The sequence below is a fragment of the Planococcus citri genome, chromosome 4, assembly GCF_950023065.1.
Source record: "Planococcus citri chromosome 4, ihPlaCitr1.1, whole genome shotgun sequence".
NCBI classification, from domain to species: domain Eukaryota; kingdom Metazoa; phylum Arthropoda; class Insecta; order Hemiptera; family Pseudococcidae; genus Planococcus; species Planococcus citri.
Genome location: NC_088680.1, coordinates 18,721,684 through 18,742,359, shown reverse-complemented (window position 1 = coordinate 18,742,359; position 20,676 = coordinate 18,721,684).

Sequence of the window (20,676 nt, the reverse complement as noted above, 5' to 3'; positions counted from 1 at the left end):
TTTCTGTAAATGACACGTGGAAATTCAAAAAAAAAAAAAAATGTACCTAATGAGGAAAAAAGAGGGTTATATATATTTTTGTTTTGAAAAGTAATGCTTCGAACTTTCTAGTATCTATTTGTTCGTTTTCTTGGCGAATTTTGGGAGTTTTCATTTCAAAATGAGCGAAAATAACTTTTTTACTCAGATCAAGAATCATAAATTATTTTTTGAGTGTTGTATTATTTTATCACTACAGATTGAATTTAAGAATTGAAATTAAAAATTGAGATAGATATTTTCAATGAATTTATAGAAATGGCGTTGTTCTCTAATTCGAAATTTCAAGGATTTGTTTTCACAGTCTCTGTTTTATCGAAAATGTACTAGAATGTTTTTTTTTTAAATTTTATTTTCAACTATTCGATAAAAACTATCAATTTTGACTTTGATATTTATTTTTAAAAATCTCTCTATTTTGTGATTAAGTAAGAGGAGGGGGGGGGGTACGAAGAGATGAGAGGTCGTTAAATTTTTTTTAAAAGACTGCTAAAAAGTTGAAAAATTTGACGTTTATTTTTAATTTTCTTTTAGAACATTTTTTAGAATTTCTAAAACTGTCTTCTCGATTTTTCAAAGTTTAAGTTGAGGAAAAATATTTTTTCACTTCTTATGAAAATACGTACCTAGACCTACCTACTTAATTTTTTTTTTTTAGAATTTTCATTGTGTGATGAAATGAAGAAAGTATGGAGCACAATATTTAGTTCTTAAAAGTCGGAAAATATGATCAAAATTTATTTTTCAACTTTCATTTAAATAGTCCAGTCATTTTAGCAAAATTTATGGTCGAACCTCGAAAAAATTGGGGGAAAGCTGAATTTCACATTATTTGTTCAGGTTGGTCTCTAGAACAACCCATCAAAAGTTGTACCCTGCAACTTGCCAGCTACCCCCGCAAGAGGTCATTAACCTTTGCCGATCCACGTTTTCCGGCTGTATCGCCGAAATGAAGAGTCTGAGAGAAAAAATGTTTGAACAAAAATTGTTCCACGCTAAATTTCCTATCAGCATGACCAGTTCAGCTTTTCCCAAAATGGCGATTTCACCCTTACTGAGGAGTGGGTAAAGTTATCAATTTTATGAAAATTGTTTTTAAAAGTGAAAATCGACAATTTAAAACGTGAAGTCGATTAACAGTAGACTCGAAAATATTTTGACCAAAGTTGCACATCGCAATTTGTCGGCCACCCCCGCAAGAGGTCATTAACCTTTGTCAATCTACGCTTTTCGAATGTATCGCCGAAATGAAGTGTCAGAGGGAAAAAAATGATTGAACTTAAAATTATTCTACGTCACATTTCCTATAATCATGACTAGTTCAGTTAAAATATGTTTTTCGATTTTTTGGTGAATTTTTGAAAATCAAATTTAGGTCAAAAATGAGGAAAAATCAAAATTTTACCGAATTGAACTATAAAGCTGATAAATTTGGATCATACCCTATTTTCGACCTGCCAAATCAATTGGAAACGATTTCAAACCGTTTTGAGCAGTTCTGGAGCCTCCAGCACATTTTTGAAACTTGAAATTCCCACAAAATTTCATCAAATGGAGTTGGAAACCAGAAATTCACGCTGCAATCCAATTCAAACACGCTATTAAGTTGAATGCTGGTGGGTTTGAGTCATTCTGTGGCCATCAGCAACTTTTTGAAAATTCATGGAGCCTCTAGTAGATTTTTGAAACGTGAAATTCCCACAAAATTTCATCAAATGGAGTTGGAAACCAGAAATTCACGCTGCAATCCAATTCAAACACGCTATTAAGTTGAATGCTGGTGGGTTTGAGTCATTCTGTGGCCATCAGCAACTTTTTGAAAATTCATGGAGCCTCTAGTAGATTTTTGAAACGTGAAATTTCCACAAAATTTCATCAAAAGTACTTTAATTTCATTCTGTGTACTAATTTCGATACGCTAGGGAGTTGACTGCAAGTAGATTTCAAGTCATTTTGGAGCCTCCAGCGATTTTTCGAAAATTCCTAGAGCCTCTCCACCAGGTTTTAAAAATTTGAAATTTCATTAAAAGCAGTTGGAAAGCTAAAATTCACTCTGCAAACTAATTTCAATACGCTATGAAGTCGGCTACCGGTAGATTTCAAGTCGTTTTGGAGCCTCCAGTGACTTTTTGGAAATTACCGGAGCCTCCAGCAGATTTTTCAATGCTCGAAATTTCCATAAAATTTTGCCAAACAGAGACACTTCATTTTTGACATTATTCTGAGGTGGATCGCAGGCAGTTTCAATCCGTTTTGGAGTCTCCAGCAAATTTTTAGAAACTTTTGTTTTTCAAAAAATGCCACAAAATCTATCCGAATTAACTTTTTTGGAATCATTTTTGATTTCAGTCGACGATGATTACAGATTTGTCTGTTCGAATATCGTTCATATTATAGGTAAAGGAACTATCACCTAAAGCATATTATTACCTACTTCCGAAAAACAATTGCGGTGCATTAGACGGTAACAACCTTCACAATGGACGCGATAATATTGCAAATGGGTCTCGTCTATGGACATAGGATTGACAATATGGTGACAAATAAAACCGATTCTGATTTGGGCATCTTGGGGAATTTTTCAAAGTCAACTTTAACCTTAAAATTAATTGCTTTCGAGTAAATTTGTGTGAATGTTTGCAGAACCATTTGTCTCATACGTGTGTATAAAAGTAAAAGGGCCTTGGATAATGCAGAAAAATACGAGTATATACCTATCTTTCTCCACGACGTATAGGATCTTGTTGTGAGGCTTGATGGAAGTATAGCGAGTACCTATGTATTTATGCAGGGCACATTCGACCTTAAGCAGTTGCCAATGTACTTAATAAAGGAAAACTTCCGCTTTATAACTTCTTCCTGGTTCCTGTGGCAGCATTTTTCCTCGCTTCTGACACAGTCTTGTTTATATATCGAAGTTGATTATTGCTATTATGATTTTTCTATACGCTGTTCCAGCTATTAAAAAAATACGAGTATCAGCGACCTTGCCAAATGCTATATCGGAAGTAAATCCGACTCGCATAGCACGTTTTGATAATCATAAATGTGAATATGTTTCGAATACCTAGATGGATAGGTATATAGCTACAATAACTAGCTATATATTTAAACTATGTACGTATTATGCGAGTAGGTATATCAACTACCTATACAAATGTCATTGTTGTGTATTACGTGAAGGATTTACACGCTTCACAGAGTAATAAGATTATCATCATTAAAACCAGTTTGCCATACGAGACGAGCACGTGGTGCATTATCATTTGATTTTAAAGAAAGACTAGGTACTCTTATCTTGTTACATCCTACTTTATTACGATCAATATACAATGTGGTGATCTCCTACAGAGTCCATGTGGGTTTGGACAATAAAGAGAGACTGAAGACTCAGACGATTCCTTAAATACATCAAGCAATAATGCCCGCGGAAATGAAAATGAGACCTTGATTTTGATTCCATTTATATCCAGCTCCAATTTGCTTGGACAAATACACCGAAAAGGAAGTAATTAGATCAAGGTATAGGTATCGGAACTCGGAAGTGCCACGAGCCTGAATTGTATAGGTTGCATTTTTGTAGAAACGTTCCAATGTTCTCGAATGATAATCACTTTTAGCTACCGTAATTAGTTATATATGTACGTTTCATTAAGTTTTTGACGTCCATTTGGCCAAATTTATTTATTTATTTTTTTTAGATAAAAATGTAGGACGTGGTGGTGAGTGCTTTCACTTTACTCTAATCATCACTGTGTTGTAAGTAGGTACCTAATGCACCTTCTAGTCACACATTCAACTGATCTTGACCCAATTCTTTATTCTTTGCACCATTTCCTTACTTTTTTCAAGTTTTCAGTGCATTCATAATATTGTGTGCGGAGGGCAAACTTTTTTGTGTTATCTGTGTTTTATAATTTTTTTTTCTCAAAGTGACTCGCGGGCACGTTCCTGATAAGCGAGTGAGTTTGAATTTGCAAATTTGTTGCAAAACTGGAATCGTACCTACTCTAATAGGTATTTTCCTTTTTTTATTTCGGTGGAGGCGAATATTTCCCATTTTTTATGAGCTTTTCCGGTTTTGAGGAAAGCTTATAGTTAGATATGGAAACTGGTTCGACGATGTTTGGGTTTTACGAGGTGATAGAAGTAAGCTTTATGGCCTAGGTAATGGGCTCGGACAAACTTTGAAATGTGAACTTGACTCGTTATACAGGATTAATTAATTTGGTGGAGGTATCATAATTTCAATGAAAAGTGTGAGAGGAAGTGGTCGTGAGATGAGTTTTTCCATTCCATCGAGTACCTATTCAAGGTAAATAATATGTAATATGAAAGTTTGTCGTATGACTATGGAAGAGGGAAAAGAAGAGAAGAGGTAGAGTAAGCGAGGCGAAAGGAAATTTTACCTATGTCACATTGAAAAAGGAAATTTACCTTAATGGGAATTACGTTGTATATTTTGATTTTTATCATTATTTCTCGTTCATGCATGAATCATTTTACTCATATTTGACATGGAATACTTATGTATCTACTTATTCCATGCATACATCGTATTTCTTGGTATACGTAGATCGATTCAGGGTCAAGTCGATTCCAAATCATGTCGATTACATACTGTTATTTTGATTTATAGCCTGCTTACTGCTTTCATTCATGGACATGCCTGCTGTCTCACTTTCGAAGCCTCTTGAAAATTATTTTTTTGCGATTGTTTTTCATGATTGGAAAAAACACGTTGAAATCATTTGGGTAAAAATAATAATTTAAAATCGCGAATTTTACTTGAAATTAGGATAAATTGGAACTGGGTCAAAATTATAGCTGAAAGTGACCTTGAACTTTCTTATGGAAGTATGAGTCTTCGGGAAGTGATCTACATACGAGTAGGTATGCCACTTTCAGCGAATTTGAAAAAAAAATAATTCATATTCACTGCAGGATGAAATGTTTTTTCATAAGTACCTACTTAATTTAAATTTTTGACTCGTATAAAATACTTATACACAAAAAAAAACATTCGTGGTAGGACCGTGATTTTTGAAGAAAAAAAGCGTGGTTTGAAATGAACAAAATTTCAGCAGCCCAAATCACTGTTTACTGGAGAATTTTTTGAAAATTTGAAATTTACCATTTTTGGCGATTTTTAGAAAATGTGCTATTCTTTACCTACTTATTCAGTAAAAATGATGGAAATTAGTTCTGAAATACTAATATCAACTCCCTCGAATCGAATTTCACCATTTCTGACCATTCTGGAGCCTCCAGTGTGATTTTTGGATTTCTTCAGAATTTTAAAATTTCTCCAGAAAGTGTGGAAATAAATTTGAATTTGAATAGCTCAAAAATCGAGTTGTTGTTTATCCTCGACCTGTTTAGAGGTTTCATCACATTTGAGCCAAATTTTTTTCAACTGGAATATTATTGAGAAAAAAATTTAAAAATTCATATCATAACTTTTCTGTTTGCAGGGAACTTCTTGAAATTTGCAGCACGAATGGATGTATATTTTAATTGCCTAAAATCAATCGCTTTGAGCCATTCTCAAACCACCACCACGACTTCTTATTTCTTCAGAATTTCAAAATTTCTCCTCCAGAATGTTTACAGAATAGATAAATTAAACTGCTGATACCAATCGATACCTAGTCGCAGGCCCTGCATAAGGATCTATTGCACCCCCTCCGTTGATCCTCCGGGACACCTTTTTTAAAAGGGGGAATCCTAAGAATATTTCTAGCCATTGTCCTCAAAAAAAACAGTGACCCTACTTACAAAATGGCGGCCATTTTGATTGACAGGTTAGCCAAATCGAAGATTTTGCGTTCCAACATAGGACTTGTCCGAAACTTTTTAAACCGTACTAAGGTAGATCGAAAGATGAGGCGAAAATTCATCACCTGTCAAAATTTCAAGTGCCAAAGTGCCTTTTTCGATTTTTGGTGAATTTTTGAAAATCAAATATACAAGTAGGTCAAAAATGAGGAAAAAATCAAAATTTCACCAAATTGACCAAGAAAGCTGAAATTTGGGATATACCCTATTTTCGACATGCCAAACCGATTGGAAACTATTCCAAACCATTTTGAGCAGTTCTGGAGCCTCCAGCAGATTTTTGAAAATCGAAATTCCCACAAAATTTCATTAAATTTAATGGAGTTTGAAAGCCGAAATTCATTCTGCAAAATAATTTATATACGCTACGAAGTCTACTGCAGGTGGATTTTAAGTCGTTTTGGAGCCTCCAGTGACTTTTTGAAAATTACTGGAGCCTCCGGTAGATTTTTGAAACTTGAAATTTCCCAAAATTTCATCAAACGGAGATGGTAAGCCGAAATTTACCCCGCACTCCAATTTTAACACCCTCTGAAGAGACTTCACGTGGGTGTAAGTCATTTTGGAGCCTCCAGCGCCTTTTTGAAAATTAGTGGAGTCTCCACTAGATTTTTGAAACTCGAAATTTTCACAATATTTCATCAAAATGAAGTTGGAAAGCCGAAATTCATTTTGCAAACTAATTTCAATACTCTACGAAGTCAACTGCAGGTAGATTTTAAGTCGTTTTGGAGCTTGCAGCGACTTTTTGAAAGGTTGTATGGTGTTTTTTGATCCTTATGCGGGCTCCCCGACTACGAGTTGTGAGCCATTCTGGGTCTTTTTAACGGATTTATCGACATTTGAGCCGATTTTCAGGGAGACATCTCGAGTGCGTTTTTTTGGCCAGAATATTTTAAATGATAAATGGAGAATGTTGCTCAAAAAACGCACTCGAGGCACCCGCCTAGAAATCACTCGATTTTTAGCTGCCTAAAATTATCCCCACGCTTTCTGGATATGATTTAAAATTCTGGAGAAATCGAAAATCGCGCTGGAGGCTCCAGGATGTCTCAAGACTTCAAAATTCGGATTCAAGGAGTTGTGTACATTTCAACATTTTTTCTGCCAACAGAAAATTTTTGATTCTTTAAATTTTTTTTCTCAAAAAATATTCTGGTCAAAAAAATGTATTTATCTCTACGCTTTTTGTATAAGATTTAAAATTCTGGAGAAATCGAAAATCATGCTGGAGTCTCCAACATGGCTCGAAATTTTGAAATTCTGATTTGAGGAGTGGGTTTTAGACAATGAGACAACCACTCGTGCAAATTTAAAAATTTTTCCTGCAAACAGAAAGATTTTGATTTTTTGAATTTTCTCTTCAAAAATATTCTGGTCAAAAAAATGCACTTGGAGTATTCGCGCCTGGAAATCGGCTCAAATGCAGAAAAATCCTTGAAACAAGCCGAGATAAGCCACAAATCAATTTTTAGTAGCCCAGAGAAGTTGATATTGATTTTAGGGTTGATTTCCATCATTTTTACGGAATAAGTAGGTATGGGTACCTAAACTTTTTTTTAAAAACATAAATCACCAAAAAAATGGTCAATTTTGAATTTTCCAAAATTCGTCAAAAATTGAAAAACCAATTTGGGTGGCTCAAATTTTATGGGGGTTTCAGACCATGCTCTTTTCAATAATCACGGTCCTGTTCGCATTGGAGGTGGATGCCTTCGTGAGTTTGATTCCATAACAAGGGATTTTCCTAGATTTCATTTTGCTCAAAAGACGTTATCCAATGTATCTATAAAGGATCTGATTTTCCAATTTATGAAATAATTGATCACTTGTGAGACGAAAGAGTTTTGGATCAAACAAAATTAAAAACAACATAAAGATAAATCTGAAAAAAATAGGCAACCTCAACATTGTCAAAATGTCAGCTGAAACCAATCAAAACTTTGGGTCCATATACATCATATAAATGAGGCTTCACCTATATTTTTCCATCTATGTAATAACCAAAGTCAATAAACTCGAAGCCTTCAACTGGATGCCAAAGAGTTGGAAACAATTCTCGATGTAATGAGTCAAAACGCAAATTAGAACCTTATTTCAGACGAGAGTGCAAGTGAGAGAGACAGAAGTAGGTTGAGAAGAGAGCAGAAGAGAGAGAAAAACTGGGTTTGTAAACATTATGACTATGACTAGTTATCCTTGCTAATCCATCTTCGATGATGTGATGCTGTAGACATGTTAAACTTACCTATTTATATACTTACTAGATGATCATAAATGGTTTGAAAAATACATTTTTCTGTGTCCATAAGGACAAGGAAGGCTCGCTTAAAAATTGTATTTTAGTACTAAAAGGTGATATTTTTTTAGCATTCACCACCTCTTGCTTCTGTTAAATCTAGACTGTACCTCAAGATGAAAAAATGATACAAATTGATCCAATTATTCGAGATATTCAGAGGAGAAAGATGCTGCATGATGCTTTATAAAAACCTCATCACTAGTCAACCAAGGCAACCTTAGATCATTATAATTTTACATCGTAAATGTACTCGTAGGTAAGTTACGAGTAAATTGAACCGGTTGTGTGCAGTTAACAGCCTCTATATGTGTTTTCTTTACTACACTGCCGACTTCCTTTCCGTTTTCCGATTCTGTTGACCTTGCATGTATTTACTCTGTGTGCATTTTAATCGATTCTCGAAACGTTACATAATACAAGAGTGTCTGCTGCTACGAGTTTTAATTATCGACCAAATCGTCCTAATGGTGTGGTAACCCTTTTTTCGATCTTCTTTGTCTTCGCAGGCCAGCAAATGGCCATTTTACTTCAGAGATGAGTTATTTTTGCGATCAATGATCATAAGTAAATTGTATAGAATATTAATCATTCGTCACATTTTCTTGTATTATTTTTCATTTCAATTAATCTACATTTTATGCAGATGATGAAGCTATTGTCTCATGCCTGATTGTGCATTATTTGGAAATGATCCAAAAAATCAAATGTCAGAAGGAAATTTTCTATAACTAACAATGTAAGTTTTAATACATATGTATTTGCTAATGCTAATTTTGATGGGCATGAAGTTGATGGTAATTTTATTAGCGTTCGGAAGGTCATAATCATACGAGTTCATTTACGTGTCAGCTAAAAATATGTAGAAGGAGAGCCGGCGAATAAAAATATAGAATAATAATATCTAATTGTAATTGTATAAGTAAACAACCATTTTATGGTTCAAGTTACACACGATGAATTAAAAATTATTATATACCTATTTACGGAAATGCTGAAAAGTTGAACGATAGATAATTCAAATAGGTAGGTATCTACTCTTTGAGCAATTTTACTACCTACCCACCTGGCTATTAACACCCAAAAAGAGCACATTACACGCTCATAAAACTGGACAAACGGATATCCGATCAAAAAACGATTCTCAAGTGATGCTCGTGCTGGTGACTATGTCCTTAGAATCCAAGGCAAATTGCATTGAATTGATTTTATACGCTCTGGACACTATAGCGTAGGTAGGTATTAATACGCGGATGTATAGACGAAAAGACGCCAGTTGGAGTCGTTTGCGAATTGTACAAAAAGCAGGTAAATAGGTAGGTACATAATAAATAAATAAATAAATAAAAAATAAAGCTGAAAAAAACAATACGAAGTATGCTTAAGGGTATCAATATGAGAACAGTGGTAGGCCTCGTCCCAATTTTATTACTCCCATCATCTGCACGTTTGTAAAAATTCAGCGAATTCGATGATTAATCAAAAATCTCCAAGACATAAGGCTATACCTATAGCTGATGATTGATTTTTTTCCTTTTATGTTTCGAATTTTCTCCTACACTTGATGCGATTTTAGACATCCTAATTAGTAATTACCTATAGTAGGTACCTGCCGATGTAAAGTTTCGAGTTGAAATTTCGTCGAGTTGAATTCGGTTGAAAATTTTTTCAACTGCGTAGTAGAAAAAATTTCTATTATGGATTTCTGTTTGGAAAATTTGTCATATGGTTGAACGGTAATTCGCAACGGTGACTGTACCGTGTGTACTGTGTACCTGTGCCCTTTATATTGTGTGCTCGTTAATTATGTTAGAAGCCGATGAAAATTGATGGCTTAGCTCAAGTGTCACTTGTCATCGTACACGTATTTACCTACGTTGGTAGAATACCTGCCTGCCTGCTTGTCTTTTGAAAGGTCTTACTCTGAATGACGTTTTTCTAGATGATTCAAGGATCGATGTAGATACGTAGATTATCTTTTTTTTTTTATTAAAGTGACATTTAATGAGTAGGTAGTAAGTTGAGGTCATTGATGAGTATGGCAGACTATATACTATATTAGGGCAATGACCTGGGTTTTGATTTTGAACGGGTATTGAGCCTTCAAAGGATATCATTTTTTTTTTTTTAATACATACAGGGTGGCCCATCTAAGAGTGTGCTCATTTTTTTTATTTTTTTTATTATTTTAATTTTGAGATCAATTTGGAGGCGAAATGGAGCGTTCTACGAGAAAAATATATCGACCAAACTTGTAGAGAATTGAATTTCCAACAACCTACAAGAGATTCATTTTTCTCCAAAATGCATATTTTTTCCGTTTTTTCTCAAAATAAGAAAGTTTTACGAATATCATCATAAGATCTTTGTTTTTTGAGAAAAACGGAAAAAATATGCATATTGGAGAAAAATGAATCTCGAGTCTTTTAGGTTGTTGGAAATTCAATTCTCTACAATTTTGGTCGACATATTTTTCTCGTAGAACGCTCCATTTCGCCTCCAAATTGATCTCAAAATTAAAATAATAAAAAAAAAATGAGAGGCGTTTCGCGATATGGGTCCTTGTGGTGATTCGATGTTTTTTTTTTTTATTGACGATTCCGACTTACTTTTTCACGAGAAATCGAATGGTGCAATCAGATTTCGCCTATCTCATCAACTTCTCGTTTAAAAATTACTTGAACATGAATACTCAAAAACTCACATTTTTGGGAAATCGAAAAACAAAGTTTTTGTTTGTTTTTAATTTTTTTAAAAAAAGAAAAAAAGGTCGATGGAAAAATTATTTTATTGTTGTTACCTATGTAAAATTTCATGGCGAATCCGAATTTTTCCGTATTTTTTTGCGGGGTAGTCTGTAACGTTGTGTAAATTCGGCTGTTCACCACAAGGTCCCTTTTCTAAATCAGGGATATCAGGCGATGATGAACGAATTTCGTCAAAATTTCACTTCCAACCTATGCGCAAGACAACACTGCACCCAAAAATCAAAAAAAAAAAAATCGAAAAAATCGAAGCAATTCGATGTTTTCTCTCTCCTGAAAAAATCGAAATATCACCACAAGGGCCCTTATCGCAAAACCCCTCTCAAATAAAAAAAATGAGCACACTCAAGATTTTTGTTTTTTGAGAAAAACGGAAAATATATGCATTTTGGAGAAAAATGAATCTCTTTTAGGTTGTTGGAAATTCAATTCTCTACAATTTTGATCGATGTATTTTTCTCGTAGAACGCTCCATTTCGCCTCCAAATTGATCTCAAAATTAAAATAATAAAAAAAAAAAAATAAAAAAAATGAGCACACTCTTAGATGGGCCACCCAATAGGTAAACTATTTTCTCTCAATTAACTGATAATTACTTTTTTATTTTGAAATTTGATGTTTAAAGAATTTAAATTTTGTAAAAAGAATTATTACTTACTTACGTCTTTTAATTCTGAAAGCTGATTTTTTGCCCTCTTTAGTGATTTCAATTCAATTTCAACTTTTAAAATTTTTATTCAATTTTGGCGAATAGTTATACTTATATCACGTTTTTTTTTCAGCTGGAGTCGATTTTTGATAAACATTTTGTAATTTCCAAAAAAAAATCAATTTGTTTAAAAGTTTTTGATTTTTGTGTCAAAATCCTTTTAAATAATTCCCTTTTAAAAACTTTTTCTTCAACTTTTCAAATAATTATTGGTTCCTTTCTTTGATAGAGCCCTTCAGAGTTGGCAAAAAACGAAAATTCAAGTCTGTAGGAAGTTTTTTTAATTTTTTCATTTCTGGTCAAAATTCTTCTAGGTTGTTTGAAGGATCAAAATTTTGACCAAGAAAGAAAAATTTTCAAAAAATTCTCACAGATTTAAATTTTTGGTTTGTTATTTTTGGAAATGGGTGGGGGGAGTGGGGGGGGTGTCTATACAAGAAGATCCATATTGTTTGGAGAGCCGAGGATTTTTTTGAAATATCATTTTTATTCCATTTCATGATTTACTTCCATTTTATAAGTTTCTGTGAAGGGGAACCGAAATAGCTTGAGGTTAAGAAAGATTCTATTTCCTCAAAAGTTTGTTTTTTTTTTCATTTTCTGCAGTTCTGTTCATGTATGTATCAATGGAAATATTTTAACTCGAAAGATTTTTGGCTAAGTGAAATAATTTTTGACTGGACCTTTATCTCTTCATCCAAATCGAAAAATCTGAAAAAAATTTCTGATATTAGTAAGTCATTTTTCAGGCAAAATCAAAATTTTTTAAATGTTGGCCGAAAATTGGCAGAACTTAATAATTATTATTATTTTTGCCAAAAAAATTATAAGACTTTGATCTCGACATTCTTGATAAAAAAGGCTCTATTTTTTGCAATTTTTCTACAAAAAATATTTTGGTAATTTTGACAAAAAAGTGAGAATTTTTTTATGATTTTGACAAAACGAGATATTTTTTTGGCAATTTTGATAAAACATGACTTTTAAAGAGCATTTTTGGCCAAAAAAGAAAGGAAGACGTCTTGTTGGTCGGTTTGGTCGACAATAAGCTTTTTTTGGAAAACTATTTCGATAAAAAAAGTATGTAGTAGGTTTTATGGGCAAGTTTCTTTGGTGGAAGAAGTACATAAGTACCTACCTATAGGTAAAAGTTTTCAATATTCGATATTTATAAGAAAAACGAGTTTTTTTTGGCAATTTCGGTAATTTTTTGAATACCATTCGAAAGGCCAAAGACTCTAGTATATTGTGTAAAACAAAATTTTTTTTTTGTTGAAAACTCACGGAGAAATTTGAAATTTAGAAAAGTGGCATAAAAAGTACAAATATGGACTCGGGTACAAATATGGACCCCCTCAAAAAATGAATAAAAATTTCAGAAAATTGTACAAAAATTTATTTAAAGATGTTTTTTGATGCTTTGGACTTGTCTTCTTTTCTCGGTATTCTAAAAACCATTGAATCAAAATTAGATGGGAAAAAAATTTAGGGGTCCGTATTTATACCCATGCAAACAAATTGGTCAAGTTGATGAAAAATGAAAAAATCATGGTCTCATTTTTGACACTTCGGACTTGTCTTCTTTGTTAATAACACTTTTCTCGACATTCTAAAAAATATTGAATCAAAATTAGGTAAAAAAATTTAGGGGTCCATATTTATACCCATGCAAAAAATCGGCTCAGTTTATGAAAAATGAAAAAAATTATGAAAATCAGTTGAAGTAAAGACAAATATGAAAGTAAATTTTGAAAGTACTCATTGTAAGCTATTTACTTCGCTAATAATTTTTTTCCAAACTTTATTTGAAGTTGATGAATTACCGAATGAAAAACTTGTAAAATTTTCCATTGGGAAGAAAATAATGCGCAAAAAAAAACAATTGCTGATGAGAGACACCCAAGTATGCATGGATCCGAAATAAGTACTTGGATCATCGATACTACACTACTAGTATAATTTTTAGTACTCAGCATGACCATAGCGCTAGTAGTTGTACACTAAACCATGGGGGGGGGGGGTTCATATTTGTACCTGGGTCCATAAGTACCTTCTCCTCTAGTACTTTTTGGAGGCATTTTTGGCAAAAAAAATGTGAGGCTTTTTCACAAATTTTGGTGAAAATGAGGCCTTTTTTTGACAATTTCAGCAAGAAATATAAGGTAAGTAAGTAGTTCTTTTAGAAAATTTTTTGATAAAATAATATCTACCTAATTTTTGATACTCAAATTTTTACAAAGAGAGAAGTAGGTATACCTAAAATTCTATATCTAGTAATTTTGGTAAAAAAAAAACCCTTTCGGTTACTTTGGCAAAACATGTACCTAGACTTTATGACTATTTAGGCAAAAAAGGAAAACTTTCTGCTTTCTGAAGATTTCTTCAAAAAAAGGAAGATTATTTTGCAATTTTGACAGAAAATTATAGGTATTTTTTGGTAAAGAAAAAAAATGAAAACTTGAACAAAACACGAGATTTTTTCGACGACTTGAACGAAAACTGAATTTTTTGGCAATTTTAGACAACAACAGATGTTTTCTGACAGTTTTGCAAAAAATCGGGCTTCTTAGGCAGTTCTGTGAAAAATTGGAATTTTTATCCATTTTTGCCAAAAATCAAGCGTTTTTGTCAATCTCGTCAAATGATAAGACTTTTACGAGATTTTTACAATTCACTGTTTCAACTCTCAGTCTCAACTAATTCTGCCAAGTCAACTACGTGTAAACTATGGTTTGATTCATTATTTTTCAAAATGTTGAGGAAAAATGATGTGAAAAAGTTAAGACTGCCAGACTTGGAATTTTTCAACATTCGTGTTATTTTTTGAATCCTATTCTTAATTCTCGTGGTGGTGGGGGCGGGGGGGGGGTGGATAAACTAAGAAATTGTCAAATTAATGAAATATGAAATCAAGGCTCCCAGTTTAATGAAACTATTTGTCTCATTTAATTTCACCGATAAAATTGGAAAAAAATATTAGTGAAAATAGCAACTTAAATAATTTCCTAAAATTGTTGTTTCGAAAGTTTGAATACCCCCTTTCAACTTCACTAAAACATAAGAATAATTAACTCATTAAAAGATGATAATATATGTAGGTACCTATTTGTGGTATTTTCATCATACAAAAGCAATTTCTTAAGCAATCAATACATTGTACCTACCTTTTTATTTTCATTACCAAACCACTTGGCGAAATTTTTCAATGGGAAATACAATACATTCACTCTGTACTTCAAACTAATCGCCAAACTATCAACCTTCGAAGAATCATATTTATAATTCGAGCTCGTGATTCTTTCATTATTCATCTACAAAAGTTCCTATCTACCATTTCTCATTAGGAATGACAGAATAAATATCAAATATGAACTAAACCATGGCCCACTTAACTTTGTTTTTTTTTCCAACATTCATTCGAAGAATAAAATTTTGACAAAGGTTCCTATGAAAATTTAACTTCATTTTTATTTTTCTTCAGTCTCCCTCTTCACACTTCATATGCCTGAAGAATAGAAGCTGAAATTACTCGAGCATTACAGACACGTGGCAATGAGACGTGAAATTTCACTGCATCATCGGCTTAATTCGTCCTTCAATGGTTTAATACTAACATTTTTCCAAACTATTATTGCTTCGATTGTTTTCCATGAATAGGTGCAGGGTAGGTACCTGTAATAGGTAAGTGCAGATTTCTAACTCAACTGTAGGTAACATTTAACAATGTGGAAAAACATCTTGTAAATTTTTTTTTGTTTTTTTCAAGACGATTTTCATGTTTTTGTTTTGAAAATGTCTGTATGAAGTAATCAAGTATTATTGCCTATAATAAATTAATACTTACCTATAAAATTGAATTAAGTGTTGTTAACTATATTTTTTTATGCTCAATACACAGATTGGTAATACTTTCATAGTACCTACATAGATAAGTATTAAGTATGAATGATTCACATAATACTACAATGTTCAACATGTAAACGTTTCTTCTTTGATTAAATTTTACAAGAAAATCATACTGATAACTCGAACATATTGTTCATGCCTACATGAACATTTTCACGTGTCCTTAGTTTCTCTCTTCCACACACGTGCGGTTGAAGTACCTAGTTGATAAGGCAGTAGGCAGTTACATGTGTTTGGATTGTTGATATAATTGTCAAAAACCCTTACTCGCGCGGAATCTTTCTCCGAAAAAAAAATTCTGTCTACGAGGACAAGCCCAGGTACAGGTACCATGTGTTGAACGAAATGAATTCTGTCATTATAGTTATAAAATACCGTACCGGTCTACCGGTACAACCATACTTTTTAATGAACCGAATCGAAGAACTTTTTTTGTTTACCAGCTGTAAAAGTACGTCATATTTTTACACGAGGTATAAGTACTGTATTGCAGCGCACATGATTACGATTGCGACTTGGCAAGAGACAATTTGCCAACCAGAAATCAGACAAGTCAAATTATAATTCATCAACGGGCTCGTAGTGTTATAGGAACTGTTACACAGAACCCGATTAATGAAATTTAATCATCGTTATAATTCTCAATTCAATATGAAATGAAAAAAAATTGAATGGTGTTTCAACACTGTGATAAATTAGATACCTAGCTATCAGTAGATAAGATCGAAAATGAATTTTGAGCTTATGTACGTGTTAAAGTACCTACGTACCTATTGCAATCGTGTAAGTAGGTAACAAACTAGACTGCAAAACGTAAACAACGAAAACTGAAAAAATTTAAAAAAATAAAAATTGCTTTGCCAATATTGTCGAACAGTCTTGCTTTTGTGCCAAAATTTTTATAATAAAGTTCAATTTTTTATCTTTTTTTTTAGTTCGATCATTTGATTAAATAAACAGAAATTCTTGAATTGTCAATTTTTTTAAAACCTAAAAATACTTTTTTTTTTCAATCCTGTTTTGTGTCGACATTGCCAAGATTGAATTGTCAAAAGGTCATTTGTTTCGCGTCAAAATTTCCATGAAGTTCAACTTGTCTCGCCCAAATTTCCAACAATATATTTTTTTGTCAAAATTGCGAGTAAAGACTTGATTTTTTTTCATTTTTCATTAAAACTTTAGAATTTTTCATTTGTTTTCTTCTTCTTTCAAAATTTTGAATTTTTCTTCATTATGAATTCTCTTTGTAAAAAAAAAAATTGATCTGAAAATTTTATGAACCGGATGTGTTTATTTTACCTTCCTCGGTTCCTCCTCTCCTACTCATCTCCCTAAATTGAAACATTTACATGCGTCCCGGTTTAGCCAGTAGTCCTATTTTTTCGACACCCTGTTAGTGATTTTCCTTGAATAAGTTGTTCAAAAATGAAAAATTTAAGAAGTTCTCTGGAGCATTATTACCCACGTGGGTATGCCGTTCAATCTCACAGGATAGGAGTACTTAACAATCGATCTTCATTATAAATAGAATATGTTCGAATGGTTGCCTATAGTTTATCTTTTCAGGCACTTGTCAAGATCGAGGCATGAATATCAGAAAATAAATGATTGAATAATTCAGATGAATTAGTCAGCACATGACACATGAGAAAAATATAAAACAAAAATAATTCATTCATTTTGTGCCTATGCAAGTGTGAAAATGATTTTTTTGTGTTCATTTTCAAATAAGTTGGTGTATGTATTATGTATTTATTACTTGTTTGATTTCTCACTAGTTTCATAGATTGGATTTGCAACTGTATTTGTATTTTTTATGCAGAATTAAGCTTGAGTATAATATCAATGTGTACATTTTTTCACCTTTTGGTTCTTGTTATTGCTCTATTTTATTTTAATTTTGGTTTACCATGTTTTTTTGTTTTTATAATAAAGAACCAATAAATAATGGCACATTAAGACTATATATGTACATAAAGAGACTTAATTACTCAAGCCAATAAGCAATTGCTATTCTAGCACATAGGTAAAGCAATAATTGATGTCAATAAGTACAGGAAAATTTATTTTAATTCTGCACGTTTGCACGCCTGCACGTTTGCACGCCTGCACATTTGCACGCCTGCACATTTGCATTACTGCACGCCTGCACATTTGCATTACTGCACGTCTGCACGACTGCACGTCTGCACGACTGCACGTCTGCACGACTGCACGTCTACATCCGCACGACTGCACGACCTCATGACTGCACGACCACACGTCTGCACATCTACACGACTGCACGTCTGCACGACTGCACGTCTGCCCATCTGCACGGCAACACATCTGCACAACTGCACGTCTGCACGTCTGCACAACCACACGACTGCACGACTGCACGTTCGCACGACTGCACGTTTGCACGACTGCACGTTTGCACGACTGCACGTTCGCACGACTGCACGTTTGCACGACTGCACGTTTGCACAACTGCACGTTTGCACGACTGCACGTTTGCACAACTGCACGTTTGTACGACTGCACATTTGCACGACTGCACGTTTGCACGACTGCACGTTTGCACGACCACACATTTGCACGATTGCACGTTTGCACGACTGCACATTTGCACGGCCGCACGTCTGCACAGCCGCACGTCTGCACAACCGCACGTCTGCACGACTGCATGTCTACACGACTGCATGTTTGCACATTTGCACGACTGCACGTTTGCACGACTGCACATTTGCACACCTGCACATTTGCACGTTTCCACGACTGCACGTTTGCACAACTGCACGTTTGCATGACTGCACATTTGCACGACTGCACGTTTGCACGACTGCACGTTTGCACGACTGCACGTTTGCACGACTGCACGTTTGCACGACTGCACGTTTGCACAACTGCACGTTTGCATGACTGCACGTTTGCACGACTGCACGTTTGCACAACTGCACGTTTGCACGACTGCACGTTTGCACAACTGCACGTTTACACGACTGCACGTTTGCACAACTGCACAATTGCACGTTTGCACGACTGCATGTTTGCATGACTGCACATTTGCATGACTGCACATTTGCACGACTGCACATTTGCACGACTGCACGTTTGCACGTTTGAACAACTGCATGACTGCACAACTGCACGTTTGCACAACTGCACGTCTGCACGACTGCACGACTGCACATCTGCACGACTGCACGGCTGCACGGCTGCACATCTGCACGACTGTACGTCTGCACAACTGCACATCTGCACGGCTGCACGGCTGCACGTCTGCAAGTCTGCATGTCCGCATGACTGCAGGTCCGCATGACTGCACATCTGCACGACTGCAAGTCTGCACGACTGCACATTCGCACGACTGCACGTTCGCACAACTGCACGTTTGCACGACCGCACGTTTGCACGACTGCACGTTTGCACGACTGCACGTTTGCACGACTGCACGTTCGCACGACTGCACGTTTGCACGACTGCACGTTTGCACGACTGCACGTTTGCACGACTGCACGTTTGCACGACTGCACGTTTGCACGACTGCACGTTTGCACGACTGCACGTTTGCACGACTGCACGTTTGCACGACTGCACGTTTGCACGACTGCACGTTTGCACGTTTGCACGACTGCACGTTTGCACGACTGCACGTTTGCACGACTGCACGTTTGCACGACTGCACGTTTGCACGACTGCACGTTTGCACGACTGCACGTTTGCACGACTGCACGTTTGCACGACTGCACGTTTGCACGACTGCACGTTTGCACGACTGCACGTTTGCACGACTGCACGTTTGCACGACTGCACGTTTGCACGACTGCACGTTTGCACGACCGCACGTTTGCACGACCGCACGTTTGCACGACCGCACGTTTGCACGACCGCACGTTTGCACGACCGCACGTTTGCACGACCGCACGTTTGCACGACCGCACGTTTGCACGACCGCACGTTTGCACGACCGCACGTTTGCACGACCGCACGTTTGCACGACCGCACGTTTGCACGACCGCACGTTTGCACGACCGCACGTCCGCACGACTGCGTGTCTGCACGACTGCACGTCTACGTCCGCACGACTGCACGACCTCATGACTGCACGACCGCACATCTGCACATCTACACATCTGCACGACTGCACGTCTGCCCATCTGCACGGCAACACATCTGCACAACTGCACGTCTGCACGTCTGCACAACCACACGACTGCACGACTGCACATTTGCACGACTTGCACAACTGCACGTCTGCACGTTTGCACGGTTGAACAACTGCACTTCTGCACATCTGCACATCTGCACGCATGCACGTTTGCACGACTGCACTTTTGCACGACTGCCTATTTGCACAACTGCACGTCTGCACAACTGCATGTTTGCACGTCTGCACAACTGCACGTTTGCACAACTGCACGTCTGCACGACTGCACGTTTGCACAACTGCACGTCTGCACGACTGCACATCTGAACGACTGCACATTTGCACGACTGCACTTCTGCATGTTTGCACGTTTGAACAACTGCATGTCTGCATGTCTGCACATCTGCACGACTGCACGTTTGCAAGACTGCACGTTTGCATGACTGCAAGTTTGCAAGACTGCACGTTTGCATGACTGCACAACTGCACATTTGCACGACTGCATGTTTGCAAGACTGCAAGTTTGCACCACTGCACAACTGCACATTCGCACAACTGCACATTCGCACGACTGCACATTCGCACAACTGCACATTTACAGTGCTTTTTAATAATTATTTATCGTATAATGAGTGCATTTCTAAATTGTTTTCATTTTTAATTAATTTCTTTGGTTTTTTCAGGCTAATTTCAGTATGAGTTTGTATTTGCAGTGGTTAGGTGAATAAAATAAGATCATGTGAGTACCAATTAGGTGAACAATTATATTTAGAGCTCAGATTTTTATGCGCTCAAAAAATCATTTTATGCGCATAAAATATGCACTTATTTTGATCAAATTATGACAAAATAAGCCCTTGTCCATCAAAATATGCACTTTTATGCAACATCAATATGGGTATCTATAGAAAGGATTTTTCATTTTAAAGGTGAAGAGAAGGCTAGAAAATTGAGAAATTCAAAAAAAAAATAGGTACAAGTCTTCAAT